This window comes from Elaeis guineensis, chromosome 11 (genome assembly GCF_000442705.2).
Source record: "Elaeis guineensis isolate ETL-2024a chromosome 11, EG11, whole genome shotgun sequence".
Taxonomy (NCBI): domain Eukaryota; kingdom Viridiplantae; phylum Streptophyta; class Magnoliopsida; order Arecales; family Arecaceae; genus Elaeis; species Elaeis guineensis.
The window spans coordinates 55,851,540-55,865,091 of NC_026003.2; positions in this window are offsets into that span (position 1 = coordinate 55,851,540).

Genomic DNA, 13,552 nt, shown 5'->3' on the forward strand with positions numbered 1-13,552 from the left:
GCTGGTGTTTTAGGATCCTTAAATAGGGTTAGGGCTAGGGTTAAGGTGGTATTTTTCCATGATTTTATTCTATATATCATTCTTTCTATTTGGTATAGAATCTCTCCTCCTTTGGATAGGCTTTAAGCAACCACCAGCCATCTACTCCTTATGCTGCCCAAATTTTCTGATTTTATTATGATTTCCATAGTAAAAGAAGGAAAGGAGGCATGATTAATTAGAGGAGAAGAATTTCTTCCTTCTTGGGTCCATAAAATCTACAAAACAAAGTAAGGTTTCGGCTGCCCAAATCAAGTTCTTCAAGAATTGGTTCCAATTCTTTCTAAGTTTGCTCTTCATGCAGAATTAGTTAGGACTCTGATTTTCTTTCATTTAATTTTTTCTAAGATAGCTCTTTTCCACCCAAAATTGGTTGCCATATCAGATCTTTGTGCCAAGAAACACTAAGAAGAATCTAGGTGTATCGGGTGTTTCTTGTTGTGTCCAATATTGTTACCAACTTCAACCTACTGTAGCCACCTCATCTAGAATCCAAATTTAATTTTGTAAATTATGTTCCTTTCTTGCTTCTCTCAAAATTTTGTAGGATCTAATCTTGCTCAATTTGGAGTCCTGTAGCTTACCTTTTCAGGGTCCTCATATCAGAATATCCAGAATTTAGATTGGTTGACTAGATGGGAGAGATTAACTGCTTGATTTATTTCCTGCACCTCTAGTTTCTTTTCTGGCTGATGATGCCAAAAAAGATAAAGTGTGGGGTCCATTGATATCTTGATTTGATTATTCTATTTTGAGATGGACTCTGATTTTGATGAAAGACCTGATGACTCCGGATGACAAACCCTGCTGAATCGGACTCAACCAATTTTAGTTAATTTGACCTTTAAAATATGGTTAAGCCCAATTAGGTGTGACCTTGCTCAATTACCTGCAATTGACATAAAACATATAAGGTTCTTATATTTATTTAGTTAATTATTATACCAATTTCATCAAAATCATTAAAAACTAATAATAATAATTACTATAAAAATGCAATACATCAGCTGCCAAAGGCAAGGATGATCTCTTTTATCTTTTCGAGATACTTGGCCATACTGTCCTCCCGAGCTTCATAGTTTTCGCTGACTTGTCCCACCACTAATTGGGAGTCACTGTAGACTTAGAGCTGATCTATTTCTAATTCTTTGGCGATCTTCGGTCCTGCAATCAGAGCTTCATATTCTGCTCCGTTATTTGTCATAGGAAATTCGAAGCGCAGCGTGTATTCCACGATAATTCCTTCCAGATTGACCAAGATCAGGCCCATGCCTGTGCTTGACATGTTGGAGGAACTGTCCACATAGAGGGCCCAAAAACCATCAAAAAGATCTGTTCTTTCCTCAGGGGAGTTCGGACACACTTGTGTCCGGAGGGAGTTCAAGAACGTGATCGAGCTTCACTCGACCATTTTTTAGCTACGGACTTGCTGGAGTCACCCACCTGCTACTCCTTCGCAGCCTCCTTGTCCTTCAGCTTGAAGGCTTCCTCTGCTCAGGTATATCCTTCAGCCCGAGCCAGCAAATCAGTGAAGTCCCTGGGATACTTCTTTTTCAGAAAAAATAGAAGGTCGTTCTTTTGAAGATCGCTCTTCAGGACGGCCATTGCAACTGATTGGTCCAAATTTTGAACCTCCACTACGATGGTGTTAAAATGGTTGACATAAGTTTGGATGGATTCTCCTTCTTTTTGCTTGATGTTGATGAGGGACTCCAAACCTCTCTGGAGATGTCGGCTGCTGACGAAATGAGCCACAAACTGGTGGCTCATTTGATCAAAGGAGAAGATAGTACCTAGCTTCAGTGTCAAGTATCCATTTCATGCTGCTCCCTTCAAGATAGATGGGAAAGCTCGGCACAGGATGGCGTCTGGCGCGCCATGGAGCAGCATCATTATCCGGAAGGCCTCTAGGTGGTCAACCGGATCCGAGGTCCCATCGTAGCTCTCAAATTGGGAGAGCTTGAAGGTCGGCGGGGTCGGTTCCTATATAATCCTTTGAGAAAAAGGATGGTCAGTACAGATATCCTCACCATAAGTAGGGAGAGCATGGCAGAGCTCTTCGATCCGTCGGTTCATCTCTTGGAACCTTTGATCTAGGAGATCCTCTCGATCATGAATCTCGAGGATCTTCTGGTAGAACGGAGGTAGAGACCCTCTGGGGGTGGAATCATGATCAGATAGAGGGCTCTCCATCCTCTGCTTCCCCTTTCTGAGGGATACAGGGTGACTGTCCCAAGTGGGCCGCCCGATCGTCAGATTCTGGAACTCCGATGATGCTCTTTCCAGCCGCACAGATGCCTGCGGCTGCTGCTGCTACTGCTGCATGGCCTGCATCACTTGGTGAGGCCCCTGACCTGCTGAACCAGCAGGTTGAACAGCTCCATGCCGACTGTCATTGCCGGAGGAGGAGGTGTCGCGAAAATTTAGTGCAGGGGCAAAATGGTAATTTTAAAACTTTTTCAAAATTACTATTTTACAGCGAAATTATTAATTAATCTCATTAATTAATACTAATTAACCCTACACTAGGATCTAAATATGATACAACAGCATGCATTTAAATTTGAAATTCAAATTTGAATCAATAAACGTTTTACAGTACTGTGTTCAGAACACATCACCTTTTGGGGGTAGTCGATCACCGCAATCTGATCACCGTCGGGGGGCTCTGATCTTCACATCACAGCCACACAAATGTCTGGCCTCTGTGGATCATCCACACGAAGCTCCCGTCTGATCAGCTCCTCACGAATGCCAGTTCGTGATTTCACCCTTTTGATGGCAGATGTTGATCGAACTCCTTCGATCGATGTGTGCTGACTTCTCAAATACTCCAAATTATCTGCGCAGTTGCTTGAGAGGCTGATGGATCTCTCCCTAAAATTTGGTGGACTCACGACACTCATGGCACACCAATCTCACTTCCCGAACCCTAGGTAGAAACCCTAGGGTACACACCAAAAACTCTGCGCTCAATTTTCTCTCTTTTCTTTCTTTTCCACTCGGAAGGTTTTGGACCTTCACCTTATGCAGAAGCCTTCCTCACGCCCCAAAGTTTCTCTCCTAAAATTTCTACGCACGTCCCACCTTTTTCCTCTTTTTAAAACAACGTCGAACGTGTCTTATCTGCGTGAGAGGATAAAGACAAGAGGTTACACATTTGAATTCAAATCAAATTTGAATTCAAACGAAAACCAACTTATCCCTATCCTTTTGGGTGTGAGAAGAGAAGGGGTGTGGCTCTTTGTGTGTTGAAATTGTTTCATGAGAAACCTTTTCTCATGTAAGTAATGTGGCGCACAAAATGGATAAGGATGAAAGGGCAAGTGATAAGTTATCCATTCAAATTCAAACATGCTTTGAATTTGAATGGCTAACTAATTATTTTATCCATCCATATGGTGCACAAATGAGGGCGTGGGGAAGGATTTTGCGTGAGAAAAATTTCACGAGAAGTTTCTTCTCGTGAATTCAATTGGGTGCAAGAAGTTGGGTGTCGCAGGGAATTTAAAACAAGGTGGTTTGATTCAAATTGAGCCAACCTAGTTTAAAATAGGTTAAGCACAATTAGACCAGATTAAACCCAACATAATTAAGCTTAATTAGGCTCAATAAAATCCTAATCAAATTAGAAATTAACTAAACCTAACCCCTGATCAAATCAGGGACTAAACCACCTTAGCAATTAGGTCAACATTTAACCTAATCGGGTCAATCCAAACTGAATCCAATTCAATTGGACTTGATACAAAAATAATTACTCAATCAAATTGAGTTAATTAGTGATTAAATCACTAATTAAACCTCTCATAAATATTGAGTTCAAATCCAATGGGCAATCAGGCATCAGAGACCATCGATATGAAACCCTGATCAAAGAGTTCAAATTTCAAATTCAAAATTTGAAATTCAAAATTTTGACCCCGGTACCCAAAATGTGTGGAACTCATGATTAGAGAATCCTAATTCTCAATCATAGAGTTCCAGATAGATAAGACTCATAATCAGCCATCAGATCAGAAAGGAACCTCTAATGTGTGTGACCCCGCAGGTTCGAACCTAAGCCGGTAGCACAGGAACCAATTCCTGTACTAATCGAAGTGACCATCTAGCAATGGTACCCAACAATCGGATAGGTCGAATAATCACAATCGCAACATTCAGAACCTACGTGAATATGGTTACCGTATAATTCATCCCTTTTGACCCCTGTGTTTAGGATGACTCAGGGTTAAACTGTCAACCCTGATGATATCATCCGAATCGTGCTCAACTCAATTAGTCCTGTGACTCCTCACTAGGACTACCCTGGTTAAGGTTTTGCTAAATTGAAACACGACTGTACATAGCTCCTAAACTGGAGTGGTCAATCCCATCTTGACACACGCACCGACAAGTCAAGTACTTGACTACACCCAGCAACCTTCCGTCACTGAATTAGAAATTCAGGTAGTCTAGTGCCTAAGTGCAGTGAGTTGCTTGCAAGTCACCATGGCGGTCTCAGGTCGAAGGACATTTATACCCATATCCCATCGGAGCAAATCTTGACAGCAGAAATAGCTCCGAAGTTGGTCACGTTCAGTGTAGATGTACCATTATATCTCACCTGTATGCCATACCAGTATCTCCACACTCTTTGGTTATGAGGACAACCAACCCATATGGCACACAATGACCTATGCTCGATAAACGTTGTCGTCCTTGGTAACAACGTATCATTTGGTCGCGAACATGTTTAAGGACTAAGCGATAAATCCTCTTTTGTCGAGTCTAAATAGTCCTAAGGACTTCACCACAACACAAGAGTTCATTAGAAGATGAAACATTTGTGATGAAAAAAATATCAAAATAACTTTTATTTATTTATAATTCATGTACTAATACAAAAAGGAGCACAACCGTCAACAGGCTGACGATTGGCTTTGGGACACTATTCCTAACAATCTCCCACTTGGCCTAAAGCCTATCGGTGCAATATCTAATACCCATCTTCAACTTGTAGTCGTTGAACTCCTTCACCGCAATGGCTTTAGTGAATGGGTCGGCCAGATTCTCCTTTCCGTCGATCTTCTGAAGGTCGACGTCAACTCGATCCACGATCTCCCGGATGAGATGGTAGCGGCGCAGAATATGTTTCGTCCGCTGGTGTGCCTTTGGTTCCTTCGCTTGAGCAATGGCTCCAGAGCTGTCGCAGTAGAGCAGAACTGGACCAACAAGGGAGGGTGCTACTCCGAGCTTGGTGATGAATTTCCTCAGCCACACCGCTTCTTTGGCAGCATCTGATGCAGCAATATACTCTGCCTCGTATACTGAATCAGCCACAGTGTGCTGCTTGGAACTCTTCCAGCAGACAGCCCCACCATTAAGGGTAAAAATAAATCCTGACACACTCTTGCTATCATCTTGATCAGACTGGAAACTAGAGTCTGTAAACCCTATAAGTCTCAAGTCCGATTCACCATATATAAGCCACTGGTCCTTAGTATTTCTTAAATACTTCAGGATGGTTTTAACAACCTTCCAGTGATTCTCTCCTGGATCAGATTGGTATCTACTCACTACCCCTAGTGAGTATGCCACATTTGGTCATGTACATGTCATGGCGTACATGATAGATCCCACTGTCGAAGCATATGAAATCCTACCCATACGCTCTCTCTCTTGAGGTGTTGTCGGACAATCCCTCTTCGAGAGAGAAATTCCATGGCCTATCGGTAGATAGCCTTTCTTGAAATTTTCCATGCTGAACCTTTTCAGCATAGTATCAATGTACGTGGACTGGGATAAGCCAAGCAACTTTTTGGATCTATCCCTATAGATCCTCATCCCTAGGATGTAGGAAGCTTCTCCCAGATCCTTCATGGAGAACTGTGACGATAGCCAAATCTTTATTCCCTGTAATGCAGGGACATCATTCCCGATTAAGAGAATGTCATCCACATACAATACAAGAAATACTACTACTAGACCATTAGCCCACTTATAAATGCAGGGTTCTTCTCCATTCTTAACGAAGCCATACGTTTTGATCGTCCTATCAAAATGTATGTTCCAACTTCGAGATGCCTGCTTAAGTCCATAAATGGACCTCTGTAGCTTGCACACCTTAGACTCATCTGTGGATGTGAACCCTTCAGGTTGTATTATATACACCTCTTCATCCAGCTCTCCGTTTAGGAAAGCTGTCTTCACATCCATCTGCCAGATTTCATAGTCCAGATGGGCAGCTATCGCAAGCATAATCCGAATGGATTTGAGCATTGCCATAGGAGAAAATGTCTCGTCATAGTCTATACCATAACGTTGACGATATCCCTTGGCAACCAGACGGGCTTTATAGGTCTCCACCTTTCCGTCTGTGCCCCTCTTCCTTTTGAAGACCCACTTACACCCTATGGGTTTTACTCCTTCGGGTGGGTCAACCAATGTCCACACATCGTTGACCTTCATGGACTCCATTTCGGATTTCATGGCCTCTAGCCATTTCTCAGAGTCAGATCTCTGCATTGCATCCATGTAGATGATCGGATCCTCATCGTTTTCATCAAGTTCGACAGGATCACCATCCCGGACCAAGAAACCATAGTATCTGTCTGGTTGATATGGTACTCTACTAGACAGCCTTAAGGGTGCATAATCAATGGGCTCCGGATCTGATCTAATCAAATCCGGTTTAGGTTCAGTAACATGTGTCGGTTTTTCCACCTGTCGAACTTCGTCAAGTTCGACTTTAGAGGCAACAGTTCCTTCACTAAGGAACTCCTTTTCTAAAAAGATTGCCTTAAGGCTGACAAACACCTTTTGCTCATCAGCAAGGTAGAAATAATACCCTTTGGTCTCTTTTGGGTACCCTATAAAATTACACTTGTCAGACCTAGGTCCAAGCTTGTCTGTAATTAAACGTTTAACATAAGCCGGACACCCCCAAACCCTAAGGTGCGAGAGTACTGGCTTACGTCCTATCCATATCTCATATGGCGTTTTGGCTACAGACTTACTCGAACTCTATTTAGAAGGTAACAAGCCGATTCGAGCGCATATCCCCAGAGAGAGATCGGCAGACCAGCAAACCCCATCATGGATCGAACCATGTCTAACAGGGTCCGATTCTTCCTTTCAGACACACCATTGTGCTGTGGTGTTCCAAGAGGAGTCCACTGAGAGAGAATCCCATTCTCCCCTAGATACGTCAGAAACTCATTGGAAAGGTATTCACCTCCTCGATCAGATCCAAGAGTTTTAATACACTTTTCAGTTTGTTTTTCTACCTCATTTCGGAATAGTTTGAACATTTCAAATGATTCCGACTTATGCTTCATTAAATAGACATACCCATACCTAGATAGGTCATCTGTGAAGGTTATGAAGTAGAAAAATCCACCTCTTGCACTTGAGCTCATGGGTCCACATACATCAGAATGTACCAGACCTAAGAGTTCACTGGCTCGCTCACCTTTTCCAGTAAAAGGTGACTTGGTCATCTTCCCAAGAAGACAGACTCACAGGTTGGAAGTGATTCACAATCACTAACTTCAAGAATTCCTTCTTGAGCCAACCTGTTTATCCTGTTCTTATTGATATGACCTAGCCTACAGTGCCAAAGGTAGACTTCTGACACATTATCTATTCTAGAGCGTTTACCGAAGTTTTGAACCACATTAACAGGCTGTGATAGTAAGTAAATTTCATTATTTAATTATCCAACAAATATTGTAACACCATTCAAAATGATATTGCAAATATTTTCTTTTATTAAAAAATCATAACCGTACATGGCCAAAAGGCCTACAGAAATAATATTTAATAAGAAACTTGGACAATAGTGACATTCACTCAGAATTACATTACGAGAATTGATTACAAGACTCATGATTCCTAAAGCTAGAACTGAAACTTTGCTTCCATCTCCAACGTTAGGAACCTCTCGCCTTCATCAAATCTCCTACTGACCTGCAGACCCAGCATTGAATTACAAATATGATAAGGGCTTCCAGTATCCAATACCCAGGCAGTAGTATCACAAATCAAAAAGTTGCAAGGAGTTATCATATAATTACCTTGCTTCTTCTTTGGCCTGTTCGGATCCAGGGAGGCAATGTATTGAGGACAGTTTCTCTTCCAATGCCCCTGCTTCTTGCAAAAGAAGCACTCCACCTGGCTCTGGTCGTGCTTGCGCTTCTTGGTCTGACCCCGTGCTACTGTCCCAGCATGAGATTGCACCTTCTTATTTTTCTTCTTCTTGTTCTTCTTCCCCTTCCCAAAGGGTTGACGACGAGAAGAAGACCCTCCCACTACATTCACCGACTCCTTATGGAGTTGGTGATCCTTCTCAAAGTTCTGCAGCAACCCCAACAATCCATGGTAATTTACTGCAGGCTTTGTCATTCGAAAATGAGTAAGAAATGGGAGGAAGGACTTGGGCAAGGAATTAAGGATCGCATCCTTACCGAGCTGCTCATGCAGAGGAAAACCCAATTTGCTTAGGCGCTCAATCATCTCGATCATGTACAGTACATGATCAGTGACTGAGGCCCCATCCCTCATCCAAGCATTGAAAATGGCACAACTAGTTTTGTGCCTTTCAACGTCGTCAGGCGTGCCAAAGGAGTCGTTCAACATTTGAAGCATCTCCTGTGGCTGGGCGTTCTCAAACCTTCGGCTGAACTCGTCATTCATTGCTGCCAGCATAATACATCGAACGGTGGTGCGGTCATTGAGCCACTTCAAGTAAGTGTCTCGGATCGCCTTACTAGCGTTCGGAGCTGGCTCCTCAGGTGCTGGATCCGTTACTACATAAAGGATCCGCTCATGCTCAAGGACGATTTTTAATTTTCGATACCAGCTATCGAAATTGGGTCCCATGAGCTTGTCATTATCTAGTAATGACCGGAGCGACAGGGTAGTGGCCATAGTTGCTTAAAGAAAATGAGACCTCTATTAGTACATAAATTAATACTAAAGACTTGGACTTTAGTCTAAAATTTTTCCCAATATTTTTACGAACTGGTAGCCTCATCCTGCAATTCGAGGAATTACTTTAATTCCTTAATGGGTACTAGAATCCACACAGACTACACACGAGCCCAACTTTGGTTAGTCAACCCATGTGCATCGATGGGTAGGTTCTTAACCAGTTGTTTCTCTAAACAACTTCTAGTAATTGATTTTGCCCCAGAACCTAATCAGTAGGCTTTGGCCTCCACTGAAAAGATCTGGTTAGGTCCAACCATTAACATGACTTAATTTAGTGAATCGGACCAATAAATGATCAGGCCCGACTTTGGCCGGCCAACCTAACCACCATCAGAAAGACTCAATCAAATTATCATATTATGAATAATAATTCCATTAGCCAATGAGCACCAGGCCTTTGGGCCTCCAATGATCATTGAACTAATGGACTCATTATCACTCACTTAATGGGAGGCAATGACTTAGTTATCATTATAACTTAATCATTTTAGGGACCTAATAATTTTGAGGATTTATTAAAGAATAGTAGAGAAGAAATCATCCAGCCAATTTCAATCCTCCCACTGACTTCATCAAGTCAGATTAAAAAAAGGATTTAATTAAAGCTGGCATTAGGAGCACCTAAATCAGTCACACTGATTTACCTAATGACATGGGTGAGCTCTAATCACCAAGTGATCTAATCAAAATCTAACTTACCAGATTGGCCCGGTAAGTGAGATCAGTGGTGGGGATTTGCCATTAACTCGTCAATGATCGAATCAATGCGAGTAGCTCCCGCTTAAGAACCACTGATCAAAACTGCCGAACTTACCTTAGACACCAACCGGTTCATTAGTTTTAATTTTGATCAACTTAGTAAATAGGGCTCCACCGCGTAGCCATGAATTAAGTCCATCTTGGTCGAGTTAAAAACATGGACCCATTCAACTACAACTATTGAAGTTGAGTCTAGAGTATCCTTGACCTAATCTAATTCAACTTTTGATTAGATTTGACCAATTACTCCATTTAGTCCATTTTTTAAACTAACCTTAGGTCTAACCCAATTATGGACCTAATTCATCTAACCCATTGACCCACAAGTTTATGCAATTGTCTTAGGTCTTAATTCATAATTCTAGACCTACTAGACAACACTTAATTCTTTTAATTAAGTACTTGGGCTGATGGGTCAGGGTTTGGCATTTTGAAAACAATTTTCAAATTTGAAAGATTTTATTTTCTGTTCACCAAATGTGTTAACTCATTTCACAAACGGGTCAGCACATTTCATAAACAGCAATTCTATTGCTCATTTCATAACAAAAAATAACTCAAAATAAATCATAAATTTTCTTTTAGAACTAATCTAACACATTCATGATAAATTTCTTAATTAAGTCCTTTCGTTGCTTCATCGGCATGGGATATAATTGCATCGGCACCCCTACCACCATAAGAGACCCCATCGAATGGAAAGAGAGGGCCTTTAAACCCTACTTTTCTCCTATGACCGGACGGCCATGGCAACCAACCCAATTAGATTACTTGCTACTTGGATCAAGTATATCTAAATATACCAATTTTAAAATTTAAATTTTGAATTTCAAATTTCAAATTTCAAATTTTAAATTTCAAATTTGAGATTTCAAACAAATTTCAAATTTCAAATTTCCAATCTTTGAATTTTAAATTTTGAATTTTGAATTTCAAATTTTGAATTTCAAATTTCAAATTTCAATTTGAGATTTCAACCAAATTTCAAATTTCAAATTTTGAATTTTGAATTTCAAATTTTAAATTTTGAATTTCAAATTTCAAATTTCAAATTTGAGATTTCAACCAAATTTCAAATTTTAAATTTTGAATTTTAAATTTGAAACTTCTAACAAATTTCAAATTTCAAATTTCAAATTTTAAATCTTTTTGAATTTTGAATTTTGAATTTTAAATTTAAACTTATAGATTACACCTTAATCTATGCATGCATATGTATATCATATTCTAGAACCATGCTCTGATACCATTTGTCGCGAAAATTTAGTGCAGGGGCAAAATGGTAATTTTTAAATTTTTTCAAAATTACTATTTTACAGTGAAATTATTAATTAATCTCATTAATTAATACTAATTAACCCTACACTAGGATCTAAATATGATACAACAGCATGTATTTAAATTTGAAATTCAAATTTGAATCAGTAAATGTTTTACAGTACTGTGTTCCGAACACATCACCTTTTGCGGGTAGTCGATCACCGCAATCTGATCACCGTCGGAGGGCTCTGATCTTCACATTGTAGCCACACAAATATCTGGCCTCTGTGGATCATCCACACGAAGCTCCCGTCTGATCAGCTCCTCACGAATCTAGTTCGTGATTTTACCCTTTTGATGGTAGATGTTGATCGAACTCCTTTGATTGATGTGTGCCGACTTTCGGACACTCTGGATTGTCTACACAGTTGCTTGAGAGGCTGATGGATCTCTCCCTAAAATTTGGTTGACTCACGACACTCGTGGCACACCAATCTCACTTCCCGAACCCTAGGTAGAAACCTTAGGGTACACACCAAAAACCCTGCGCCCAATTTTCTCTCTTTTTTTTTTTTCTCTCAGAAGGTTTTGGACCTTCACCTTGTGCAGAAGCCTTCCTCACACCCCAAAGTTTCTCTCCAAAATTTCTATGCATGTCCCACCTTTTTTCTCTTTTTAAAACAACGTCGAACGTGTCTTATCCGCGTGAGAGGATAAAGACAAGAGGTTACATATTTGAATTGAAATCAAATTTGAATTCAAACAAAAACCAACTTATCCCTATCCTTTTGGGTGTGAGAAGAGAAGGGGCATGGCTCTTTGTGCATGGAAAATATTTCACGAGAAACCTTTTCTCGTGTAAGTAATGTGGCGCACAAAATGGATAAGGATGAAAGGGCAAGTGATAAGTTATCCATTCAAATTCAAACATGCTTTGAATTTGAATGGCTAACTAATTATTTTATCCATCCATATGGCACACAAATGAGGGCGTGGAGAAGGGTTTTGCATGAGAAAAATTTCACAAGAAGTTTCTTCTCGTGAATTCAAATGGGTGCAAGGAAGTTGGGTGTCGCAGGGAATTTAAAACAAGGTGGTTTGATTCAAATTGAGCCAACCTAGTTTAAAATAGGTTAAGCACAATTAGACCAGATTAAACCTAACATAATTAGGCTTAATTAAGCTTCAATAAAATCCTAATCAAATCAGGAATTAACTAAACCTAACCTCTGATCAAATCAGGGACTAAACCACCTTAGCGATTAGGTCAACATTTAACCTAATCGGGTCAATCCAAACTGAATCCAATTCAATTGGACTTGATACAAAAATAATTACTCAATCAAATTGAGTTAATTAGTGATTAAATCACTAATTAAAACTCTCATAAATATTGAGTTCAAATCTAATGGGCAATCAGGCATCAGAGACCATCGATATGAAACCCTGATCAAAGAGTTCAAATTTCAAATTCAAAATTTGAAATTCAAAATTTTGACCCCGTACCCAAAATGTGTGGAACTCATGATTAGAGAATCCTAATTCTCAATCATAGAGTTCCAGATAGATAAGACTCATAATCAGCCATCAGATCAGAAAGGAACCTCTAATGTGTGTGACCCCGCAGGTTCGAACCTAAGCCGGTAGCACAGGAACCAATTCCTGTACTAATCGAAGTGACCATCTAGCAATGGTACCCGATGATCGGATAGGTCGAATAATTGCAATCGCAACATTCAGAACCTACGTGAATATGGTTACCGTATAATTCATCCCTTTTGACCCCTGTGTTTAAGATGACTCAGGGTTAAACTGTCAACCCTGATGATATCATCCGAATCGTGCTCAACTCAATTAGTCCTGTGACTCCTCACTAAGACTACCCTGGCCAAGATTTTGCTAAATTAAAACATGACTGTACACAGCTCCTAAACTGGAGTGGTCAATCCCATCTTGACACACGCACCGACAAGTCAAGTACTTGACTACACCCAGCAACCTTCCGTCACTGAATTAGAAATTCAGGTAGTCCAGTGCCTAAGTGCAGTGAGTTGCTTGCAAGTCACCGTGGCGGTCTTAGGTCGGAGGACATTTATACCCATATCCCATCGGAGCAAATCTTGACAGCAGAAATAGCTCCGGAGTTGGTCACGTTCAGTGCAGATGTACCATTACATCTCACCTGTATGCCATACCAGTGTCTCCACACTCTTTGGTTATGAGGACAACCAACCCATATGGCACACAACGACCTATGCTCGATAAACATTGTCATCCTTGGTAACAACGTATCATTTGGTCGCGAACATGTTTAAGGACTAAGCGACAAATCCTCCTTTGTCGAGTCTAAATAGTCCTAAGGACTTCACCACAACACAGGAGTTCATTAGAAGATGAAACATTTGTGATGAAAAAAATACCAAAATAACTTTTATTTATTTATAATTCATGTACTAATACAAAAAAGAGCACAACCGTCAACAGGCTGACGATTGGCTTTGGGACACTATTCCCAAACAGG